Source organism: Macaca thibetana, chromosome 3 (genome assembly GCF_024542745.1).
Source record: "Macaca thibetana thibetana isolate TM-01 chromosome 3, ASM2454274v1, whole genome shotgun sequence".
Taxonomy (NCBI): domain Eukaryota; kingdom Metazoa; phylum Chordata; class Mammalia; order Primates; family Cercopithecidae; genus Macaca; species Macaca thibetana.
In genome coordinates this window covers 135,594,243-135,620,810 of record NC_065580.1, presented here as the reverse complement: position 1 = coordinate 135,620,810, position 26,568 = coordinate 135,594,243, and positions in this window count along the sequence as shown.

Here is a 26,568-nt window from a genome sequence, read left to right as displayed (position 1 = left end):
CAGGCCAATGCTGGCAGCTGTGCCCAGAGAAAAGGGCTACCTGGGGCCAGGTATGTTTGACATGGAGGCTTTATCTTCCCTCTTCTTTGTCACCCCGTGTACAATAAGCAACAGACAACGTGGTGCTGGCCAGGCAAAGAGTCCATCTGCATAGTAAAAGATTAGGGTGGCGGCAGCCAGGGTTTTCCTGCCCTATGCAAATGGCACATCTGGTCCAACCAATCTTTGATGCCCTATGTAAATCAGACACCACCTCAAGTTCATCTATAAACCCCCTTGGATTCCACTGCAGAAGTGACAACCCATTTCCCCAAGACCCCTCTCTCTGTAGCAGAGAGAGCTTGTCTCTTTCTTTCGCCTATTCAACTTCTGTTCTTAACCTCACTATGGTGTGTCCGCGTCCTAGTTTTCTGTGGCGGTGAGACAACGAACCTTGGGTATCTACCCTAGACAACGATGCCACTTCACTTCCAGGGGTGCCTCTAGCTTTCCTCCGCTGAAGTCCACTGTCAGTCCCTGCAGCCCTCCTGGATGAGGTCTAAAACCACACTTGGTCCATGGGAGACACACATGGATGCTTTGTCCTGACATGTTCTGAAACTGGAAGACTTCTAATGCAAGCATCTCTTCTGAGGTTTTGTCTGCTGGCAACCAGCTAACTCATCTCTCACCTTCATGTTTCTTGGGTAGGAAATAGATCAAACCCTTTATATCTTCCAATAGAGAGGATATGTAGTAAGCATATATTTGGGGGTTTCTGTTGAAGCCCCAAAGCCCCCTTCTCCGAGCTCAAGGAGAAGAGCAGGCACCCTGCAGCCCTCACCCTTGATAAGAAGTAAGAGTTACAGTCCATCAACAGCTAGTCCTAAAACCCTTTCCTGTCTCCTTTCCTTGAAGTCTCTGATGCCAAGCCTGGATCAGGCAGAAGTGTCTCTTCTATTTGGAGGTGGGGATTGGGGTGCGGTTGAGACTAAGTACAGCTTTCTTCGGAGAAGCAGTCTGCAGAAATCATCCCCAATCTCCAACTCTTTTTTTTTTTTTTGAGACGGAGTTTTGCTCTCGTTACCCAGGCTGGAGTGTAGTGGCACAATCCCGGCTCACCGAAACCTCTGCTTCCTAGGTTCAAGCGATTCTCCTGCCTCAGACTCTGGAGTAGGTGGGATTAAAGGTGCGCCCCACTATGCCTGGCTAATTTTTTGCATTTTTAGTGGAGGTTGGGTTTCACCATGTTGGCCAGGTTAGTCTTGAACTCCTGACCCTGTGATCCACCCCCACCCCCAGCCTCCCAAAGTGCTGAGATTACAGGCATGAGCCACCGCACCCAGCCTCCCCAATCTCCCAACTCTTAACCCTTGGTATGGGTGGAAGGTTTAGGAGTTATTAAGCTATAACTCAGGCAGCTATTTGGTTATGTCATTTGTGCATGTCTTGGATCTCTTTTGGAAGGTGATAACTATTGTCTTTAGTGCCTTTGTTTCAGCCTCATGCGATGTTCTGACTATATGGACTGGCCTGTCTTCCTTCCCACTTGCTTCTGACCTCTTGGAGGTGAGGTTCAGGTTTGATTAATTTCGATCTTCAACAAGCAGCCTGGGTCTAGCTCGTGGTAAGCACTTGGTGCATTCTTGCTGAACCAATGCATAAATGCCACAAATCTCTTTCAGCGAATAATCAGTAATTTATTGAGCAAATAAATGATCAAACACTGGGCGTTGTGCAGAGGGAGTGATGATCACGGCTACCACAGGGCCTGGTTTTAGAGGCTTCCACAGGAGTTGGGATGACTGGTTATTGGGTGTCAAAGCATTTGTCAATGTCTAATTCCAAGGCTGGGACAGAGAAAGCATGGGATAAACCTAGATGATCTTGTGATGCCAAAAATAAATTACTTGGCTGGGGGGAAAGATGAAGGGCATGCCGGAAGGACACAGGAACCAGCTTGAAGGAGCCCTCAGTGGCCAAATCTGGGCCAAGTTGGGCAACAAAATAAATAATGATAGTCATGCTTTACAATGCATAGAATAAAAAATCAATATCTGGGAGTCCACACTGGTGTGCATGAGTAAATATTACATAAATAAATTGAAGAGCAGGGAAAGTACTTCTTTACAGTAGAATTCTGACCATTAAATGTAGAAGGGATGATGAAAATAGGCAAACACTGCAGTCATAAGTGCTTCAGGCAAAAATCGTCAATGAATGCTGGAAACGAGTGGGCAAAATCGTGGTGAGAAACGTGATATTCACATAATCTCAAAGTATATCCCCTTTGGTACTTATTAGTAATAAAAAGAAAAATAGTAACTTTACAGTAGAGAGCCCAGTAACCCCAATTTTATCAAGTCATCAAATTTGAAGGTCACTATGGGTCGAGTATCCCTTATCGGAAGTGCTTGGGTCCAGAAGTGTTTTGGATTTTGGATGTTTCTGGATTTCAGAATATCTGCATGTACATAATAGGTTATCTTGGGGATGAGATCCAAGTCTAAAGACAAAATTCATTTATGTTTTATTTACACCTTATACACATAAACTGAAGGTAATTTTTTACAATATTCCTAAACATTCTGTGCATGAAAAAAAGAAAGTTTTCACTGTGTTTTTACTGTAACCCATCACATAAGTCAGGTGTGGAATTTTCCACCTGTACTCAAAAAGTTTTGGGTTTTGGAGCATGATAGATTTCAGATTTTCAGATTAGAGATTCTCACCTGATAAAGAGAAGACACAGTGACATCATGAGCCTACTGGCCTGATGCACTGAGAAGGGGACAGCTTCACATCTGTGGTGCTTTTGCCCTCAAATGCTGAATTTAGATATGAGGAGACCTCAGATTGATCCAAATTTGGGGACATTCTAGAAACTAACTGGCTAGTACTCTTCAAAAATGGCAAGGTCATGAAAGAACAGACTGAGAACTATTCTAGACAGGAGGATGTTTAAAGAGACCCAGCAAACGAAGGCAACATCAGATCCTGGATAGGATCTTGGATGAGATAAAGGCCATTTGTGGAACAATCGGAGAAGCGTGAGAAAAGTGTGTAGGTTAATTTACAGTATCTCTTTGACTAATGTAGATGACTGCATTGTGCCTGTGTAAAATACATTAATATTTGTTGCTAAGGGTTTATGAGAATTACTTGTATTGTGGGTACAACTTTTAGAAATAAGTATGAATTTATTTCAAAGGAGTTTGAGACCAACCTGGGAGTTGGTAAAACCCCCTGTCTACAAAGAATAAAAGATTATTAGCCGGGTGTGGTGGCTCAAGCCTGTAGTCCCAGCTGCTAGGGAGGCTAAGGTGGGAGGATTGCTTGAGCCTGGGAGGTGGAGGCTGCAGTGAGCCGTGATGGTGCCTCTGCACTCCAGCCTGGGCAACATAGCGAGACCTTGCCCCTTCCCCCAAAACATAAAAAAGTTAAAAAATAAATTAAAACTATGCCTTATTTTTAGGAAGTTAGTATCTCCCTCTTGAAGCTCATCCCTCTCTTGACTTTTTCAAGCATCTCAATCCAAAAGAGTGGTTTTCATCCCTCCACCCACTACTGATTTGATCAGATCTTGCTATGGCTCCTCATGGCCACATGGTGTCGCTGTTGGCACTCTGTCCTGCCTCATCTTGCAGGCCTGGTGGATCCAGTTCCCTGCAGAGGCCCCTGGGAATAGCCAAGGATGAGCCACGCCCCCAACCCCGAGCTTGGCGAAGGCGCTCTAGGCTTGAATCCTCCGAGGTCGTCGTTCTCAGGGCTCAGCCCTTTCAGTTCACATCCAGAGTCTCCTCTGATGGACCAGCTCACCCTGGAAATCGACTGGCTGGGCACTGGTGCTGCCTCTCCCAGCCCTTGAACCCTCTGTCTTCCCTCTCTGAATTGCACATCTTCAAGACGCTACAGACACCCTAGCTCCTCTGTCCTGCTCCCAGGGGAGACTCTAGGGATGCAGCCCTCTAAGGGACACTCCTTCAGGAATTCCAAGGTGTCTACACCTGCTTTTCTGGGAGGGACGAGCAAGCTCAGTATGACTTTCTGTCCCCTCTCTCATTAGACACGAGAAAAAAAAATATTTGAGCCCTGCAGCAGTTCATTTATTCACTTCCTACAAAAAATATTTATCAAGTGTTCGCTTTGGGTTGGGCTCTCTGTTCCAGGGATTAACAAAAAGATCTTGACTGTAAATCTAAAGGCAGACGTCATGAAACAAATCAAGAGTTAAGCCTCTGTAAGGATGGGGTGCTGTGGGTACCTGACGGGAAAACCTTGCTCACCACGTCTAACTGTGGAAGCTGGCACTTGAATTGAATCCTGGAAGAAGAAAAGTACCGGCTGATATACAAGAGGAAGAAGGACATTTTTCTCGGAGGGAGCAGCAAATATGCAGACCCCAAGTCTGAACGAAGACACCCTAATGTGTTCCCACAACTGTCTCCTTTAGCGCACCCTTAATGCATTTGACCTTATCCTCTTTCCTCTTTTTTTTTTCTGAGACAGTGTCTTGCTCTGTTGCCTAGGCTGGAGTGCAGTGGTGCAGTCATAGGTCACTGCAGCCTAGACCTCCTTGGGCTTAAGCGATCCTCCCACCTCAACCTTCTGAGTAACTGGGATCACAGATATGCACCATCGTGTCTGGCTAATTTGTTTTTTTTGAGATGGATTCTCGCTCTGTCGCCCAGGCGGGAGTGCAGTGATGTGACCTCAGCTCACTGCAACCTCCGCCTCCCGGGTTCAAGCGGTTTTCCTGTCTCAGCCTCCCGAGTAGCTGGGACCACAGGTGTGCACCACCACACCTGGCTAATTTTTCATATTTCCAGTGGAGACGGGGTTTTACCATGTTGGCCAGGCTGGTCTCAAACTCCTGACCTCAAGTGATCTGCCTGCCTCAGCCTCCCAAAGTGCTGGGATTACAGGCATGAGCCACAGCACCTGGCTCTCGTCTAGCTTATTTTTATTTTTGTAGAGATAGGGTCTTACTGTGTGGCCCAGGCTGGCCTCGAACTTCTGGGCTCAAGTGATCCTCCTGCCTCGGCCTCCCAAGGTGCTGGGATTATAGGTATGAGCCACCACGCCTGGCCTCTAGTTTATTTTCTGTTTTATTCTTCTGTCTCTCCACACTGGTCTGTGAGCTCTGAGTGGGTGAGCGCCTTGTCTTCAATGTTGACTTTATTCCCACCGCCTAGGACCAGGTAGAGTCTCAGCTTTAAAAAAGTGATCAATTAATGAAACAGCTTAATGTATTAGTTAGTGGCAATGCAAGCTGTGGCTCCATCTGGCTGGGGAGATGTTTAGGGGAGCAGCAACTTCCAAGGCTACAGTGTCTGGCGAAAGGTGGGTCACATAGAATCTTGTGTGCTGAGTGGAGGAGCTTTTGCTTCATCTTGAAGCCAATGGGGAGCCTCGGAATCTATTGACTGGAAGAATAAGGTAATTGCATTTGTGTTGAGGGTTAGCTCTGCAGCAGCCTGGAGGCTACTGGAGAGGGGTTAAGGGCAGAGGCACTGAGAACAGCAGGAGGCTTTTGCTGAGATTTGGGCAAATGACAAAAAGGTCCTGAGCCTAGAAGACCTTGTGATGCCAAGTAGTAAGAAACTATTTGAGAAAGCAAAAATATGGGGCCATGTCAGAAAGACACAGGAACCAGCTTGAAGCAGCTCCCAGTGGTCAAATCTGGGACAAGTTCAGCAACAAAGTAAAATAATGGGCCGGATGTGGTGGCTCATGTCTGTGATCCCAGCACTTTGAGAGGCAGATCGTTTGAGCCTAGGGGTTTGAGACCAGCCTGGGCAACATGGTGTGACCCCATCTCTACAAAAAAAAAAAGAAAAAAAAAGAAAAAATACAAAGATTAGCCCAGCATGGGGGTGCACACTTGTGGTCCCAGCTACTGGGAGGCTGTGGCGGACAGATTGCTTGAGCCCAGGAGTTTGAGACTGGCCTGGGCAACGTGGCAAAATCCCATCTCTACAAAAAAAATGCAAAAATGAGCTGGGTGTTGTGGCCCACACCTTTAGTTCCAGTTACAACTGGCCACCTACCAATGCACTTAATTGGAGGAGCTATACTAATATTATCAACTATTAATTTACCCACAGCTTCAAGTACATTCATTATTCTAGTTTTATTAACCACCCTCGAATTTGCTGTAACCCTTTTTCAGGCCTGTGTCTTTACACTGCTAGTAAGCCTCTACTTCCACGACAACACGTAATGACCCACCAAACTCATGCCTATCAGATGGCCAACCCTAGCCCCTGACCACTAACAGGAGCCCTTTCAGCGCTACTGCTAACATCCAGCCTAACCATATGATTTCATTCTAACTCTGCTACCCTCCTGACTCTAGGCCTACTAACCAACACATTAATACTGCATCAATGATGATGTGATATTATCCGAGAAGGCACATTCCAAGGCCACCATACACCAATCATCCAAAAAGGTCTTCCATATGGAATAATCTTTGTCATTGTTTCAGAGGTGCTCTTCTTTGCTGGTTTCTTTCTTCCCTGGTTTCTCTACCGGGAGGCTGAGGCAGGAAGATCGCTTGAGCCCAGGGAGGGGGAGGCTGCAGTGAGCCATAATCGGACCACTGCACTCCAGCCTCAGCAACAGAGCAAGAACCTATCTCAAAAACAATGATAGTCATGGGTTATAACACATTAAGTAAAAATCATCATCCAGGAGTCTACACTGGCATACATGAGTAAAGAATTAGATGCATACATTGCAGAGAAGGGAGAGGGATTCCTTATAGATGCCTGTGACTATTGAGTGTAGAAGGGATGATCTTCTAGGCTCAGGACATCTAGGCTGTGAGGAGGCTGAAGAGAAGGACAGGTACTATGGAGGTAGCTGGGAGGACAAACATGGCCCCGACAACATGGCGGCACCCACCTGGATGGCCCAGACATTCTCGGAGGAGAGAAGAGTTTGAATTTGAACACTTAAAATGGGTGGTGCCTGGGTGTGCAATATCCCGGCTGAAATTCTATGCACAGCATAGGACCTGTGGGTTTGGAGACGAAAAGGAAGATAGGGGCTGGTCAAGGAGATTTGGGACTTACCGAGATAAAGATGGAGGTAATGTCGTGGGTGTGAATGGCGCCATCCCAAGGGAGAATACCCAGTGCATTAACTCTGGATGGAGCCACAGGGTTATCAACAGAGAAGAGAAAGAAAAACCCAGCAAAGGAGACTGAGAGAAGTCGCGGAAACCAAGGGGCCATGCATTACAGAAATCAAAGAAGATGTTTCTAGAAGTGAGTAGTCCACAAGGTCAAATGCTGCAGCCAGATCAAGCCAAACAAAGACTAGGTCCTGTCCCTTGGGTTTGACCATCTGGGCTTCGGTGGTGGCAGAAGCAGCACTGGTGGAGAGATGGGGTCGGAGCGAGATTGCGATGGGGTGAAGGGTTGGAGAGAGGAGACAGTTACTGCTCTAGCCCAATGGGTCCCTCACTCCTTACCCCACCTCCCTTGAGCTCTCTCTCCGTTTCCCGCCTTTGCATCCTTCCAGAGCCAGCTCCAAGCTGTCCCTCTCTCTGAATCTCGCTTCTAGGGAAGACTTAATTCTTCCTTTATCTGTGTTGCTAAGATTATTCACTCTACCTCTTAGGACACTGTGTTTTTTTGCCTACATAACCTGTAAGGTGAGCTGTATTTATATGTAAACTACACTCTCTCTATTTATATATATGTATATTTATTTATTTGGAGACGAGGTTTTGCTGTGTCAGCCAGGCTGGAGAGCAGTGGCGCAATCATGGCTCACTGCAGCCTCGAGTGCCCGGGCTCAAGTCATCCTCCTGCCTCACCCTCCTGAGTAGCTGGGACTAGAGGCACGCACCACCACACTGGGCTAATGTTTAAAATTTTTCATGGAGACGGGATCTCCCTAGGTTGCCCAGGCTGGTGCAGGATCTCCCTAGGTTACCCAGGCTGGTCCCAAACTCCTAGGCTCAAGCAATCTTTCAGCCTTGGCCTTCCAAAGTGCTGGGGTTACAGGCATGAGCCACTGTGCCCGGCATTATCTATATGTTTATATCTGTGTGTCCCCATGTGGTTCCCTCCTTTTATCTGCCTCTTTTCGATTCTCCAGCTCCTTTCCTTCTCCCCTCCTCCCATATAATTAAGCAGAAACAGAAACCCTAAGAAAGAAAAGAGGCCTCAAGAAACTTTTTGGGTGTGGGAGGAAGAGCCTCTCAGGAGAGTTTGCAGGGCTGTTTTCTGTTGTCAGGACTGGGTCACACGGACTTGGGGAGGAGAGAGAGAAAGAGAGAGAAAAAGAGGGAGGGAAGGGGGATCTGAAAGTGAGTGAAGGGAAGGGAAAGGGTTAGTCCTGGCCACCCGTAAGGCCCTTGGACAGTGGGCAGAGACTTGGCCATCTTGTAAGGCATGAAGCCCTTAATGGAATCCTCCCTTCCCACCCAGATGCAACCAAACACATCACTGGGAATTAAGTTTGGAGATGAGGCTCTAAAGCCTCCACTATTGACACAACTCTGTTGAACAGTAGACAGGGTCTCTGGAGACCAGGGGCTGGGTCTTCCTTCCCGTCCCTCCAGTGCGTGTCCCAGCATTTGTTCCCTGCCGGTCCTTGGGAAATACTGGACAGAAAAGCAAAATGGATCATCTGGGCATTTGCTGGATTGACTTGGTTCCCCCACCAATGAATCCCGCTCTCTTCTTTTTACCATTTCCTCCAACAAAGACATCAAAAGCTCAAAGAAAGAAGATCAGGGAACTTGGAAAGCCTCCTCCGACAGGTGTAAGCCGACCCCCAGGGCCCTATGCTGAGCAGGGCCCACCGGGCACTTCCCCATCTCTGGAGAGGCACCCAGCCTCTCCTCTGAGCGCTGTCAGTCAGCGTAACATCCCACACTGCCATCGATTTTTCTGTCTTTCTACACTAATTAGACATGTTATTACTAATCTTTGGTAATCACCACAAGGGGTTTGTGGAAAGTCTCTGAGATTTCAATCTAGATTAAAAATAAGAAACATTATAACCTCTGGGAAAATGCAGAGAAAGCACATGTTATTTTAATGTTTAAATCAATAAAGCTGTCCCGCTTCTGTTTTGTGTGAGTATTGATGAAATTTATAACAATCCCATTTAAACTTCTCCCTGTCCATTTCCCCGCAGGGGCACGTGATTGATTTCTCGGAGGGCATCTGAGAGGGAGGGGTATAAGGAAAGGCTGTCAAAGACCCTTGTGCATTGCGGGCAGATGGCAGAGACCTGGAGAGGCTGGTGGGGGAAGGAGGAGGCTTCAGGGACCTAGTTCCTGCTCTTTTATTTCCATTTCCATTGATTCCTCTTATTAAAGAAGGCTTTGAACCCACAAGAAAGAAAGAGAGAAAATCTTTTCTTCCTTAATTAATCTCTTTTCCAATTGTTAGACTGCAATCTTTGATTGCAAAACAAGCTGCCTGCCCCAGGCAGATTAAATCAGGAGGGGGCAAGAGGAAGGGGAGGGGAGGCCAACGCCTTAACCGGGAATTCTGTCATTGGAGAGCGGAGAAAAGAAAATTATCTTCAAACGAAGAGAACACCATCTAGCACATTCTCTCAAACAATTGAAACTAATGTGTTGACACAAAAAGAGAAATGAGCCTACTTTAATTTTCTGCAGAGACAGACTGTAATTTGTAACATCTCTGATCAGAAATTGAGGCGGCATATGGACTCAAAGAGAAGTAAAGCGCCGTTAACTTTTTGCCAGGCATAGTGGGGTAGGGGGAGGAGGAACCGAACACGTTTCTATTGCCACGGAGATGCTGGCATCAGCTACCGGGACAGCTTGTGCACGCAGAAGGGTGGCGTCGTGTACCACAACTCGGGAGGGAGGCAGCCTGTGTTTGCGCGTCTCCTGTGTGTATGGAGACTTGTACTCAGCTAGCTGCGAGGTTGGAGGGGCCGGATACATTCCTCCACTCCACCACCTGTGCCAGAGCCCCGGGCTCCAGGCTGGGCTGCCCCTCCCGATGCGTGGTGCAGGAGAAGAGCTTAACTGGCTTTTGGTGTGAGCTCAGCTTTATTCCAAGAGGAGGATTCTCTCATTGCTGAACTTTCCCAGGGAGGATGAAAACTTGGCATGCTTCTAACCCCATGCCCCAAACATCTGTTTTCCCTGCAGACTGCGAGCTTCTTTAGGGCAGAAGTTACATGACCAAAATGATGATACTGTCTTGTGTTTGTAATCCCAGCACTTTGGGAGGCAAAGGCAGGAGGATCGCTTGAGACCAGGTGTTTGAAACCAGCCTGGGCAACGTAGTGAGACCCCATCTCTACAAAAGAAAATTTTAAAAATTAGCTGGGTGGGGTGGTGGGATTCCAAGCATATGCCACCATGCCAGATAAATTTTAAGTTTTTTGGTAATGTGGTCTTGCTATGTTGCCCAGGCTGGTCTCGAACTCCTGGATGCAAGTGATCCTCCTGCCTCAGCCTCCCAAAGTGCTGGGATTACAAGGGTGAGCCACTGTGCCCGGCAAGACAGGAATTTTGATTGGACACCCAGGTCCTGTGCTTGGCATGTCACCAGGCTTATACTTATTCATATTGATTGACTGATTGAGACAGAGTCTTTCTATGTTGCCCAGACCAGTCTCGATCTCCTGACCTAAGGTGATCATCCTGCCTCAGTCTCTCGAAGTGCTGAGATGACAGGCATGAGCCACCAAGCCTGGCTCCTGCACATTCTTAGACTCACGTTCTGTATTTCTAGCTGTCTCTTGGACAACCTGGTAGCATCTCAAACGCAACATCCACGTGGTCATAGAACTGAGTCCAGGTGAATAGGATGAACCAGGTGAATAGGTGAACCTACTAAGTGCTGGTTCCAACTTAGGCCCATCACTTACCTTGTCAGCAGCTTGTCCAATATCCCAGCAAGGTGATATTTTATGAATGAACAAAGTGAAATTGATGCAGTGTCTTTCCTAACGACACTCAGTCATTGGGTGGCGGAGTTGGAACCGAATCTAAAACTGTCCCCTCCAAAGCTACCCCTTTTCCAACCAGGCCATGTGTCTCCTGAGCTGAGCCTAGGTCTGGCACTTGCTGATACTCAATGATGTTGGCTGAAAGACAAGTATCTTCTTCACTTCTGTGACTTCTTCTTTTGTGTGTGTGTGTGACAGAGTCTCACTGTATCAGAGGCTGGAGTGCAGGGGCTGGATCATAACTCACTGCAACTATAGCTTCTGGCCCCTGAACTCAAGCAATCCTCCTGCCTGCCTCCTCCCCACAACCTCCCGACTAGATGGGATTACAGGTTCATGCCACCATGCCTGGCTAAGTAAAAAAAAATTGTAGACATGAAGTCTTGCTGTGTTGCCCACACTCATCCCAAACTCCTGGCCTCAAGTGATCCTCCTGCCTCAGCTTCCCAAAGTACTGGGATTACAGGCGTAAACCACCACCCCTGGGCCTTCTGTGACTTCTGACTGCTTATTGTTTTGACCTTCTACTGTAGCTTCCAGCTTTAATGATATTCTCTTGGATAGAAAGACTCCAGTGCCCCCACACTCCACCCTAAACCTTTTGAATGGACTTTAGTCTCACTCAGAAATTCCATGTCGATTAGCATTGTTCACAAGAAAGGAAAGACAGCATTCAATAGACCCACCATGAACCAGGTACTTTCTGTATTTTATTTCATTTAGATTTCTACCATCATCATCACAACCTATTTTTACAGATGAAAAATTAGTCTCAGAGAAGTTCATTGAGTAACTTGTCCAAGTTATTGCAGTGAGCAAGCAGCCAGAGACTAAATCAGGGCCACCTTATTATTTGTTGACACCATGGCCTTCAGCAGCCAATATCACATTTTGTAAGATCAGGGACTCTAGGCTCAATACATTCAAGAGAATCACCTCTGACCCCTGCACTTTTTTTTTTTTTTGATGCCGGGTTTTTCTCTGTCACCCAGGCTGGAGTGGAGTGGCATGGCATGGTCACAGCTCACTGCAAGCTCAACCTCCTGAATTCAAGCAATCCTCTCACCTCAGCCTCCTGAGTAGCTGGGATTCCAAGCACATGCCACCATGCCAGATAATTTTTAAGTTTTTTGGCAATGGGGTCTTGCTATGTTGCCCAGGCTGGTCTTGAACTCCTGATTGCAAGTGATCCTCCTGCCTCAGACTCCCAAAGTGCTGGGACTACAGGCTTGAGCCCCTGTGCCTGGCAAGACAGGAATTTTGATTAGAGATCCAGGTCCTGTGCTGGGCATGTCACCAGGTTTATTTATTACTTATTCATATTGATTGACTGATTGAGATAGGGTCTTGCTATGTTGCCCAGACCTGTCTCCATCTCCTGACCTGAAGTGATCCGCCCGCCTCGGCCTCCCAAAGTGCTGAGATGATAGGCGTGAGCCACCACTCCTGGCTCCTGCACATTGTTAAACTCAAGTTTTGCATTTCTAGCTGTCTCTAGGACAACCTGGTAGCATCTCAAACTCAGCATCCACGTGGTCATAGAACTGAGTCCAGGTGAATAGGATGTGAGCGGAAGAACCTGTTTCCATGCTGTGTGGCTCAAATGCAGGTATGGTCATGTACCAACTCCAAACCCGAGGACACAGATAAGGCCTAGATCCCTCCTGGACTCCCTGGCACAGATCCTGCTTGCCCATTCTGAAAGGGTATGGAGAAGAGAAATGTGCTTCTCTCCTGTCGAAGCCACAGCGTACTAGGGCTTATTCACAGAGCAGCTTGCTTGGTCTCCTTTGAGACAACTTCTCTCCTTTTCCTCTATGAACTCCATCTGGTCCCCCCCACCCTCCAGATGACATCAAGGCAATAAAACACTAGATATATACTGGAAAGATGGAAGCGTCCTGATAATGAAATGCTTCCCATCTCAGTGCACAGAAGGAAACCAGGATGTACGGATCACTTACTGATGGCAGATACTTTCACAGATCTTATTGATGTAGTTTAGATGTGAGTGTCCTCCAGATCTCATGTTGAAATGTGATTCCCGAATTTGGAGGTGGGGCCTGGTGGGAGGTGTTTGGGTCACAGGGGTGTAGACCTCATGATGGCTTGGCACTGTCTCTGCAGTAATGAGTGAGTTCTCGCTGTATTAGTTCATGAGAGAGCTGGCTTTTTTTTTTTTTTTTTTTTTTTTTTAAAAAGCATGGCACCGGCTGGCGTGGTGGCTCATGCCTGTAATCCCAGCACTTTGAGATGCCGAGGCGGGCAGATCATGAGGTCAGGAGATTGAGACCATCCTGGCTAACACGGTGAAACCCCGTCTCTACTAAAAAAATACGAAAAAATTAGCTGGGTGTGGTGGCACGCGCCTGTAGTCCCAGCTACTTGGGAGACTGAGGCAGGAGAATGGTGTGAACCCAGGAGGCGGAGCTTGCAGTAAGCTGAGATTGCACCACTGCACTCTAGCCTGGGTGAGAGCGAGACTCCATCTCAAAAAAAAAAAAAAAAAAAAAGCATGGCACCTTTTTTTTTTTTTGAGACAGAATCTCGCTATGTCACTGAGGCTGGAGTGCAGTGGCGTGATTTTGGCTCACTGCAACCTCTGCCTTCCGAGTTCAAGAGACTCTTCTGCCTCAGTCTCTGGAGTAGCTGGGATTATAGGTGCCTGCCGCCATGCCCGGCTAATTTTGTAATTTTAGTAGAGAGGGGGTTTCACCATGTTGGTCAGGCTGGTATTGAACTCCTGACCTCAGGTGATCCACCCGCCTCAGCCTCCCAAAGTGCTGGGATTACAGGCATGAGCCACTGCGCCCAGCCATCCCTTTCTTTTTTCCCCTTTCTCATCATGTAATGCTGGATCCCTTTTGCCTTTCACCATGAGTGGAAGCTCCCTGAGGCCTCACCCGAAGCAGATGCTGGCACCATGCTTTTTGTACAACCTGTAGAACCATGAGCCAAACAAACCTCTTTTCTTTATGTCACCCAGTCTTCCTTTATAGCAGCCCAAAATGGACTAAGACACTTAAGATTAATCATATTATTTCTCTCTTTTTCTTTTTCTTTTCTTTTCTTTTTTTTTCTTTCTTTCTTTTTTTTTTTTTTTTTGAGACAGTCTCATTCTGCTGCCCAGGCTGGAATGCAGTGGCACAATCTCACTGCAACCTCCGCCTTCCAGGTTCAAGTGATTCTCCTGCCTCAGCCTCCCAAGTAGCTGGGATTACAGGTGCACACCACCATGCCCAGCTAATTTTTATATTTTTAGTAGAGGCGGGGTTTCATCAAGTTGACCAGGCTGATCTCAGACTCCTGGCCTCAAGTGATCCACCTGCCTCAGCCTTCCAAAGTGCTGGGATTACAGGCATGAGCCACTGTGCCCGGCAATCATGCTGTTTCTTTTTTTTTTTTTTTTTTTTTTTTTTTGAGACGGAGTCTTGCTCTGTCACCCAGGCTGGAGTGCAGTGGGGATCTCAGCTCACTGCAAGCTCCGCCTCCCGGGTTTACGCCATTCTCCTGCCTCAGCCTCCCGAGTAGCTGGGACTACAGGCTGCCACCTCGCCCGGCTATTTTTTTGTATTTTTTAGTAGAGACGGGGTTTCATAGCCGGGATCGTCTCTCGATCTCCTGACCTCGTGATCCGCCCATCTCGGCCTCCCAAAGTGGGATTTTGAGCCACCGCGCCCGGCCCATGCTGTTTCTTTAAGTCAAAGTTTTCAATGACTTTTGGATGAAGTTCAGTCTTGGCTTCTTCAAAGCCTTTTTGGAGCAGGCCAGGCTGGAGCTAAAGCATTGCGCTGGCACAGGGACGCACAAACTCCTTAGTTCACTACGTGAGCCCCTCCTCAGCTGGGCCTCTGTCCACCCCTTCACCTCTGCTGTCCCCATCTTGCTGTTTTTCTCGTTTCACTTTCTGCTTCTAACCTTGTGCCTTTGGCTCAGGCAGGCCCCTCTTTGTGGAATGCCGGAGACATCTTGTCTACCAGAAAACTCGAACTCAACCTTTGAGACACTCTAGTCCATTTCTTCCAGGGACTCTTCCCTTCTCTCCTCTTCCTTCCTGTGTTTTAGACTCTCCATTGTACAAGTAGACACAGCTACCCACGAGAGCCTGTGGTTCTTAGCTATCTGCCCATAGTAGACTATGAGCTCTCTGAAGACAAGAACCTTGTTTTTTTTTTTGAGACAGAGTCTTACTCTGTTACCCAGGCTGGAGTTCAATGGCACAATCTCAGCTCACTGCAACCTCCGCCTCCTGGGATCAAGTGATTCTCCTGCCTCAGCCTCCTGTGTAGCTGGAGCTACAGGTGGCCACCATTACACCCGGCTAATTTTTGTATTATTAGTAGAGATGGGTTTCACCATGTTGGCTGGGCTGGTCTCGAACTCCTGACCTCGTGATCACCTGCCTCAGCCTCCCAAAGTGTTGGGATTACAGGCATGAGCCACTGCTCCCAGCCAAGAACCTTGTCTTATTCATTAGCTTATGTGGATCCCAGCACAGTTCCTGGCACCTAGGAGGCTCTCAGTGAATATTCTATGAAATGATAACCCTGACAACAGTCATGTGAGGTCAGCATGATTTCTTCCCATTCGTAATCAGAAAATCTGACTCGCAGAGATTCTGACTTGCCCAGGAACAAAGGTATCTAGTGTGAGGCTTGGGTTTTGAACATAGATCTGTCTGATGCCCAAATCCATGATTTTTATATCCCTTTACAACTCCCTCTTGATATCTCTACCAAGTAGAGAGTGATTTCCTTTCAGAAAGAGGGATTTTCTGGATTAAGTGTGTCTAGACATCTCTCTCATCTTAATGCGGATTTGTTCAGAGCAAAGCAGCATCTCCCAGACTGGTGGCAAAACTGAAATAAAAAGCAGCAGCTGCCACCTCCAGCAGCCCTGGCAGCCTCGTCTGCACAGTTCCCTTGGTGTGTTGTCCTCATGGGTTCTGGAGACAGCTCTGAGTTTTCCTTTTCTTTCCCTTCCTCCCTCCCTCCCTCCCTCCCACTGGCCTTCCTTTCCTTCCTCCTTTTCTCCCTCCCTCCCTTCCTCCCTCCTTCCCTCTCTCTCTTCCTTTTTCCCTCCCTCCCTCCCTTCCTTCCTTTTTTCTTCCTTTCTTCCTTCCTTCACTTGTTCTTTCTTCTTCCCTTCCCCTCCTTCCTTCCTTCCTTCCTTCCTTCCTTCCTTCCTTCCTTCCTTCCTTCCTTCCTTCCTTCCTTCCTTCCTTCCTTCCTTCCTTCCTTCCTTCTTCCTCCTCCCTCCCTCCCTCCCTCCCTCCTTCCCTCCCTCCCTCCTTCCCTCCCTCTCTCCCTCTCTCCCTCCTGCCTTTCTGCCTCCCCTTCTCCTTTCTTCCTTCCTAGCACAAAACTAGGCTTTCCCTTCTGCAATTCCCAGCTGGGGGACATGGGTTTATTTTGGGCATTGGCAGCAGAAAGTGCATCTTGCTGTGGCTTTCATTCTGGTGATATTTGAGCCGCACCAGCAGGTGGGGCCTGAAGCTAGTTTGGCTGCCCTCAGCCTTGTTTCTGGAGGGCCTGGAATTCAGGAATGGCTTTCCCTTTCAGCTCTGACTTTCCTCTCCCCACCAAATGTTGATTTCAATTTGCCTGGGGTCCGGGTCCATCCAGACCCTGAGGATTCCGGATGCTCTCCAGTTCCTAAACCAGCCTGCTCTGTGGCTTCTCTGAAGCTGTGGCTTGCTCATCCCAGCACCTATGCCATCAATCCAGCTTTCTCTGGTGGTCGCACTGGGCTAGAATTCAGGCACAGGGCATGACTGTCGGGGCATAGGGCTTTTACGTCTCTGGGAGAAGCAGCTCCGATTTTCCAGCAGACACTGCAGCTGGAAACTACACACATTCATCTGCCTGCAGTTCTTGAAATCTGTTAGTTTTCTGTCCCATGCTAAACTATTAGCTCTCTGAAGGCAAGAACCTTGTTTTATTCATTGCTTTGTGTAGGTCCCTAGCACAACTCCTGGCACCTGGCAGGGCATCAGTGAATATTCGATGATAATTGTAATCCTATCAATGGTTGTGTGAGCTCCCTAGGACTAGTCCAATTTATTTTTATTTTTTATTTTTTAGAGACAGGGTATTTCTCTGTCACCCAGGCTGGAGTGCAGTGGTGCCGTCATAGCTCACTGCAGCCTTGACCTCCTGGGCTCAGGAGATCTCCCATCTCAGCCTCCTGAGTAGCTGGGACTATAGGCACTTGCCACCACACCTGGCTAATTCAATTTTTTTTTTTTTTTTTTGTAGACATGAGGATCTTGCTATGTTGCCCAGGCTGGTCCTGAACTCTTGGCCATGAGCAATCCTTCCATCTCAGCCTCTCAAAGAGCTAGGATTACAGGTGTGAGCCACCATACCTGGCCACTAGCCCAATCTATATGTGGGTATTTGAAAAGTGGCCTTTGGGGAGAGAAGGAAGGTGGCATGTTTTCTACAAATGCACAGAGATTTTGCATTTGGTTCTAGTGTATACTTATGTAGATTATAATATTAAGAAAGCATTTTAAATGAATAACAGTGCTTCTTATATGCTAAGTACCAAGCTAATGCATTACCTGTAATTTACTCTAAGTTCTCACAGCTGCCCTTTGAGAAGGTAATATACTTATCCACGTTTTAAAAATCAGGAAACTGTTGTTTAGAGAGGTTAGAAGTCACTTAGCTCAGGGTGGCCAAGCTGAGAGTTGAGCCCAGCTCTGCCTGATGACAGAACGATGCCTTTCTTCTTGCTGATTCTCTACTCTGCTATCAGAGCTGATGTTTCCAGGATCTTTGATGCTGCCTCTGGCTCTGGACCCTGCACAGAGGACTCTTGCAAGAATGCATGCCCAAGCCCCCAAAGCAGAGGCTTTAAAAGAGTGAAATGTCGTGCAGTTTATTCTGATGCCAAAAGGGGATTTGAGAGAGACTTAAAGAGCAGTGGTGGCTGGGCGTGGTGGCTCATGCCTGTAATGCTAGGATTTTGAGAGGCAGAGGCAGGCAGATCACCCGAGGTCAGGAGTTTGAGACCAGCCGGGCCAAAAAAATTAGCTGGGCATTGTGGCGGGTGCGTAATCCCAGCCACTCCGGAGGCTGAGGCAGGAGAATTGCTTGAACCCGGGAGGTGGAGGTTGCAGTGAGCCGAGATTGCATCATTGAACTCCAGCCCGGGTAACAAGAGCAAAACTCTATCTCAAAATAAATAAATAAATAAATAAATAAAGCAATTGCACCAGCTCTTATGTGTGACTGATAAGCTCGACTGTGAACTGTACTATAGGCAGCCCGTAATGAATAAGAGAGAGATTTATTAGAGGATGTCATATTTGGTTAAGTACTTTATATGTAAGATGAGTATTTCTCTTGTACATATTACATTTTCAATGGATTTCCAACCGTTTCCAATCCATTATTTTTAACTCCTTGCATTATATTGATGGTAAATTAATTACTACAATTACAAGTCAAAAAAACCCGTATTATCCAATTATAATTTAATTCATTTTAGCTCCTCTCTTTGAGTTTGGATAAAAAGCTAAAGCACTTTAGAAAATGCTGTAATTTTCTCTAAAATCCTGTCATTGGGTTTCATATTTCTGTGGTGGTTTGAAGACAGGATGGAGATTCAACAGGGGACTTGGCTGGCTCCCCAGGCAGCATCCCTCAGGCTAGTCCGGAAGCCTGTGTTCAAATCCAGCTTCAACAATCTGCTAGAATTGCAACAAAAACAATGATTGACAAGCGGGACCTAATTAAACTAACGAACTTCTGCACAGCAAGAGAAACTATTAAAGGAGTAAGCAGACAACCTACAGAATGGGAAAGAATATTCACAAACTCTGCATCTGACAAAGAACTAATGTCCAGAATCTATAAGGAACTTAAACAGATCAACAAACAAAAAATAAACAACCCCATTAAAAAGTGGGCAAAGGACATGAACAGACACTTGTCAAAAGAAGGCATACAAGCAGCCAACAAATATATGGAAAAATGCCCAACATCACTAATCATCAGAGAAATGCAAATCAAAACCACAATGAGATACCATCTCATACTAGTCAGAATGGCTATTGTTAACAAGTAAAAAAATAACAGATATTGGCAAGGTTGGGAGAAAAGGGGACATATATACACTGTTGGTGGGAATGTAAATTAGCCCAGCCATCATGGAGAGCAGTTTGCAGATTCTCAATGAAGAGTTGAGATACCATTCAATCCAGCAATTCCATTACTGGGTATATATTCAAAGGGAAATAAATTGTTCTACTAAAAACAGAACAATTTATTTACCTTTGAATATATACCCAATAAGTCCAAGCTTCTTTGATATACATGTGTATGCTTGTTGCAGCACTATTCACAAGAGCAAAGATATGGAATCAACCCAGGTTTCCATCAATGATGGATCGGACAAAGGCAATGTGGTGTATGCACACCACGGAATACTACGCAGCCATGAAAAAGAAAGAAATCATGTCCTTTGAAGTACCATGGAAGTAGCTGGAGGCCATTATCCTAAGCCAATTAATGCAGGAACAGAAAACAAAATACTACACGTTCTCAGTATTTTGAGGCTGGGCAGGAGGATTACTTGAGGCCAGGTGTTTGAGATCAACCTGGGCAACATAGTGAGACCCTGTCTCTACAAAAAAATTTTAAAATTTTAGCCAGGCATGGTGGTGCAAGCCTGTAATCTAAGCTACTAGGGATGCTGAGGTGGGGGGATCTCTTGAGGCAGGAGTTCAAGACCAACCTGGGCAAGATAGTGAGACCCTCTCTCTAATGTAAAAAGCAGCCGGGCACGGTGGCATGCCTTTGTAGTCCCAGATACTTGGGAGGGTGAAGCAGGAGAATGGCTTGAGCCCAGGAGGTCAAGGCTGCAGTGAGCTATGACGGCACCACTGCATTCAGCCTGGGCAACAGAGCAAGACCCTGTCTCATTAAAAAAAAAAAAAAAAAAAAAGTCTGCCATGGACACAGCTACTGGGAGAGGAGCTCTGCCAATGAAGGGACTGAGCTTCTTTTAATTCCTCCTAAATCCTCAATACTCAGCACAGCATGTGGCACCTGCTAGGCCAGTTTCCGATAACAGCTCTGTGCCCTCGCACAGGACTGCCCGAGGCCAGTACTGTCCTGGACGCTTTAGTCTTTCAGCCAAGAAATCCCTCTTTTTCTGCTTCAGCCAGTTTAGGCTGGGTTTTCTGTCATGGGAAATAAAAACGTCTTAAATGATCCAAACAGAAGACCATCTCCTTTTGAGGGATTTGGCGAGACCATCTCTACAGCTGATGCTGTCAGAGCATGACAGCCTGATGCATCCAGCTCTACTCTTGGAAATAACATCTCCCAAACCATCTCATCATGTTAATTGCACCCTGGGCTCTGAGAATTCCTCCCAGTGGACAGGTCGGTGAGCAAGGTCACCTAGATCCATGCTGGCCATCAATTTCCTTGACCCATTTCTTCTTAGGATATTGCAAATGTCATTGATTGGGCCTCAGATAAGCCATCTTTTTCTCGCCTTCTGCCTGGGTCTGTCTCTTGAGATGATTTCATACATATCCAATCTCATCTGCCATGTCTTAATTTTATTAACCAAGCTCTCCACATCCTGGGAGGCCCTTGCTGTCATTTCATACTCTGCACAAATAGGAAGGTTTCCTAGGTTGATTTTCCTGTTCCCTGAAGCACCTGAAACCTGCATGAGGGATGGAGCCAACATCACTCGGCTTTGGCCAGAGCCTTTGCATCATTTTAACCTCTTTATTTATTTATTTTTTGAGGCAGTCTTGCTCTGTAGCCCAGGCTGGAGTGCAGTGGCACAATCTTGGCTCACTGCAACCTTTGCCTCTGGGTTCAAGTGATTCTCCTGCCTCAGCTTCCCGGAGTAGCTGGAATTACAGGTGCCCGCCACCATGCCTGTCTAATTTTTGTATTTGTAGTAGGGATGGAGTTTTGCCATGTTAGCCAGGCTGGTCTCGAACTCCTGACCGCTAGTGATCCACCCGCCTCAGCCTCCCAAAGTGTTGGGATTACAGGCATGAGCCACCGCGTCTGGCCCATTTTAGTCTCTTGAAGGCCAAGTTTCACTAATTGGCATACGAGGCTGGGCTTGTCTTATTACCAGCTGCTTCACACCTCCCTTCCTGGTTCTGCCTGTTTTACTCTCACTGTTCCTCCCCTGGAGGGTTCCATCCCACAGTGGATGAGCATTCCAGTCTTCGGGGATCTCTTTCTGTTCTGAATCTCTGGAGCCATGTCGGTGTTGGGTACTCATCCTGCACGTGCTGTGTCTTTGCATAAGCACAGGGTCCCTCTTACTAGATAGGCACCCTTGAAGGCAGGGGCCATGTCTTAGTCATTGCTGCATGCCCAGCTCTTGCAAGGCCTGAGCAAAAGAAAAACAAAAACGAAAACACAAAAACAGGCCAGGCACGGTGGTTCACGCCTGTAATCCTAGCACTTTAGGAGGCTGGGGTGGGTGGATCACGAGGTCAGAAGATCGAGACCAGCCTGGTTAACGTGGTGAAAGCCTATCTCTACCAAAAATACAAAAATTAGCTGGGCATGCTGGCATGTGCCTGTAATCCCAGCTACAGGAGGCTGAGGCAGGAGCATCGCATGAAGCCGGGAGGCGGAGTTTGCAGTGAGCCAACGTTGCACCATTGCACTCAAGTCTGGGCAACAGAGCGAGACTCCATCTCAAAAAACAAAACCAAACAAGACAAAACAGAAACAAACCCTGATTAAAGTCAAAGACATGTTCACACGTAGGAAACAGGGTGTTGTAAGCGTACAAAGTCAACTCCATTCTTTCCCAGGCCAATCTATTTCAGTCTCACTGGGTCCAACGACAATCTGGGATCCTCCTGCTGGTTTCTTCCAGCAAACCATGTTGTATTTATGCCTCTCCACTTTCTCATGCTCTTCTTTTTCCCGAAATCGTTTCTCTCCTTCCTGACCTGCTTCACCCCCAAGGGTCTTCCAGGCTAACTCTAGTGTGGTACGATGTGTTCTGCCTGCCTTGTGTAGCCTCACAGGAACCCAGTCTGCAAGGCTGTGTCCAGGCCTGAAGCAACCCCAAAGCCTGGTATGCGTCTTGTTCATCTCTACAGCTCTTAGGCCTAGCACAGATGCCAATGAATAATGCCAGTGAATCGCTGGGGATCACCTGGCCATCACCAGAGCTCTGTGATATCATAGAGGCATCCCGATGCAGGGAGCAGTCATTTCCTGTCCCATTCCTCCTTCTCTTCTTTCTGATTAGAATTTCTCAAAATTCCTGGTTATGTACAAGGGTAGACCAAGTGATTTTCCTGCAGTTTGACACTAATGAAAGCCGCCAGACTGCCTGAGCAGCGCTGTCCTGGGCTGGGCTCTTAATCTGCTTATTATGCCTTTCCCAGCAGGGTAAGGACACAAAACTCACTGGCCGGGGCCAGGAGGACTGTCAGCATCAAGAGAGACCCTAGAATACAATTAAACCACATGACAATTTTTTAAAACCCTTTTCTTCCCCTGGTGTCACCAGCACATGGAAAATGCTTTTATTGTTTTCCTTTCTTTGTTGTTTCTGCAGGAGGCCTCTCTCCCACGAGACCTCCAACTAAGACGGAGCAAGAGAAAAAAAAGAAAAACAGAGGCGAATGAATAAGAAGCAGAGGAAATGCTGAAAAGAAATAGCTTGAGAGCAGAACACAGTGGATCCAAGGATTCCGGACCTAGGCTAAGAGAAGGATGCTTATTTGTGGGACGTCTGTATCAAATCAACAGTCAGTTGGCCAGGCGTGGTGGCTCACACCTGTAATCCCACTACTTTGGGAGGCTGAGGCTAGTGGATCACCTAAGGTCAGGAGTTCAAGACCGGCATGGCCAATATGGTGAAACCCTGTCTCTACTTAAAAAACAAAAAACAAAAAAATTAGCTGGGTGCGGTGGCAGGCACCTGTAGTCCCAGCTACTCGGGAGGCAGAGGCAGGAGAATTGCTTGAACCTGGCAGGCGGAGGTTGCAGTGAGCAGAGATGGCACCATTGAACTCCAACCTGGGTAACAGAGTGAGACGCTGTCTCAAAACAAACAAACAAACAAAAACAAACATACATCATTTGGTGTTGCATGCAGGAGTATATGCCTGCAACATAGACATTGATGCACGACTTAAAAGATATACATTGACTTAAATGTATCCATTGACTTAAATGTATAAGTTGACTTAAAAGAAACATCTTGTGTTATCCTATCCTGGGCTGCAAGGGGAAGACCTATTGTCAAGCCGTGAGACTTATCTCCTATTTCCACGCATCCCTTGAGGTGCCCGCTAACCATAGCGTTTTGTTTGTTCAATCCGCGGTAATGCAATTTTACTCTATACTTTAGCTTAATTGGTGGAGTGTGGAGAAACAAAGCAAATATTTGTGCAGCTTGAATGTTGCTCTTGTAATTAGGAGGTAGTGTTTCTCGGTGTCTGTGTCTGAATGGCAACACACAGTCAGGGGAATCGATTTGCTTTGGGAATCAATAGATGTGGTTTCCATTGGCAGAGAATTTGAGGCTTCCTTTTGGAAACAGGAGGATCCGGGACAGCTCAATCTCTAACGCCTGGCTCCATTTAACACGGCAACTGGGCAGCGGTGTTGTTTCCAGGCTGGCTGTTTTTTGGCCCAAGAATGATAAAAACCCTTGCCAGTGCCAGTCAGCTCAGTGTTAATCTTGCAGAAATGCAGGAATGTAAAATGTGGTTCCTGCTGCCTGGACTACTTCCTCTGCCGGACAATTCCTGGGCACCCTGCAAAGCCTATGTCTATGAAAAGCCTCCCTCTGCTATCAGGTGGAGGGATCCCTTGTCCTCTGTACTCTGTCCACCATGTCTTGGAGGTAACACACATCTACAGCACTGAGCCATAATAGCCATTGCATATATATGTATATGTATTGGTCATTGCATTTTTAAGATCTCTTTGGTTGCAACTAGTAGGAACCCACTTGAGCTAGATGAAAACCTGAAAATTATTTATAGGGACATCTGGGTACTTTCAGTGTGCATACCGCCATCAATCAGAGGCTGAAGTGGAGAATTCTGTCTTGTTATCACAGGAGTGAGGATGTGGCCTGTGTGCTGCCTAATCTTGCCTAGAACTGGCTGCACCTGCCATTCTTTTGCTTATACCTTTACCCTTGGTTACTGTAATTCCCTATTTTCCTATCTATCATCTATCTATCTATCTATCTATCTATCTATCTATCTATCTATCTATCTCTCTATCTTCTATCATCTATCTATGTACCTATCATTTGTCATCTATCTATCATCTATCTAATCATCTATCTAGCTTATCTATCTATTATCTATCTATATCTCCTATTAATTGTGGATTTTTTGTTGAGGACTCTGACAAAAAGATAAACTTTTACATGACAGTTTATCTGATTTTGAGTATTTTTTTCCCAAAGGTATTCAACCTGAAGATTCAACCAGAGGAGACCTCAGAGGTTTTTTTCTCGTCCTTCCTCTTCCCTCTCCCAGGGCTCCAATGTTCTCTCTTTATCAAGCAGAACAAAAATGATGACATCCATGAAAGAAAAAAAAAAAAGGAAAATGTCGGGGGAGAGGAGGGACAGGAGGGAAAGCAGGAGGGCTCTGGAGCACGGAGGGTCGACTCTGCCGGTCTGCGTGGACTTTGGAGGCACCCTGAGAGCCTGCAGATGAGGGGCCCTGGGAACAGGTTAACTAGAGTGGTGACTCCCTTACATGTCTGATTCCTCATTGCACAAGGACTTTGTGTGAATTGGAGTTCATTGCTTGAAACTCCAGTGGAGAAGAGCTGAACCTGATTTATCTTTCTTTCATATCCATACCCATTTATTTGCCACTGAGGGAGGATCCCTTCCCTCCTCCACATCCTCAACGCTGCCCTTCAGTCCAGATCATGAACAGATGCTGGGAACCGGACACCTGATTCTTCCAGTGTCAAACATAAGCGACTGGACAGAGCCACCACAAAGCCAGTGGCCAGCTGACAGGCATCCTGTGTTCCAGTATTCCATCCACATGCTCACCAATGGAGTCACCTCTGGTTCAGGGGTGACATTTGCTGTGTGTGAGCACTGTCTTAAGTTCCTTATATATTTAGTACAGCTCTGGACCTAGAATAAATATTTGATAAATGGCGAGAACCTGTGACCACTTGTATCAGCCAGGGTTCTCTAGAGGGACGGATAGATGTACATATGAAGGGGAATGTATTAAGGAGTATTGCCTCACATGATCCCAAGGAGAAGTCCCACAATAGGCCGTCTGCAAGCTGAGGAGCAAGGAAGCAATTCCGAGTCAAGTCCCAAAACCTCACAAACAGGGGAGCTGACAGCACAGCCTTCAGTCTGTGGCCAAAGGCCTGAGAGTCCCTGGTGAACCACTGGTGTAAGTCCAAGAGTCCAAAAGAGGAAGAACTTGGAGTCTGATGTTTGAAGGCAGGAAGCATCCAGCGTGGGAGAAAGATGAAGGCTGGAAGACTCAGCAACTCTGGTCCTTCCACGTTCCTCTGCCTGCTTTTATTTTAGCCACACTGGCAGCTGATTGGATGGTGCTCACCCAGATTGAGGGTGGGTCCGCCTTTCCCAGTCACTGACTCAAATGTTCATCTCCTTTGGCAACACCCTCACAGACACACCCAGGAACCATCCTTTGCATCCTTCAATCCAATGAAGTTGACATTCAGTATTAACCATCACACCAGCCTATCAGCCTTTTTGCTGAGGTTATGAAAAAGCATTATCGGACAGATTCAGTATGGGATGTTGTTGCAAGCTCTGGGCCAAGGAAATATATTTGAACCAATACAGTAGAAGCTGCTGGCATATTTTCATTGTCATATTCTCATAGCGTCTGCCAGTCATTGGAGGTTACCCTAGCTCCAAAGGCACTGTGTAATACTCCTTGGAACGTCAAAGGCACTGTGTAATACTCCTTGGAACGTCAAAGGCCTTTAAGATGTAGTTAGTGCTGCACTCAACACAGGTAATAACTATTAGCCTGAAGTATTTCAAGGGTTTAGAGTCATCTCAGAGAAAACCTCAAAGATGAGTTGCACAAAGGAAATCTTTCATGAGGCCTGATGGATCCTCAGGGCTTTCAATGGGATTCAAGAGGCTGAGTGATGGACAGTGTGAGTGTGTGTGTGTGTCCGCGCGCGCGCGCGTGTGTGTATGTGTGCATGTGCCTGTGTGTGTATGAGAAAGAGAGACAGAGAGACAGAGAAAGCCATGCTGGCTGCTCTTGATACTGTTGGTGCTGTTAATTGAAGCATTAAAAAAAAAAAAAAAAAAAAGCAAAGCAAAAGCAAAACAAAACAAATCTAGAACTCTTTTTCCCTTATTAGACAAATCCAGATCCAAATGAAGACTTTAATGAATGCACAGTAGAGGTCTCTAGCAAAGATCTCTTTTAAATACCATAGTTTTTGAAAATGACAGATGCAGATGAAATGCCTCAATGTTTAATGTCAAAGTTAATGAAAAATATAATTTAAGGGCAAGAGTGCTACTGGATAATTTCTGCAGTAGTGAAGAGTTTTAATTCTAGATGAATTCCAACATTTCAGGGGCTAAGGTGGGAGGGTCACTTGAGTCCAGGAGTTGAAG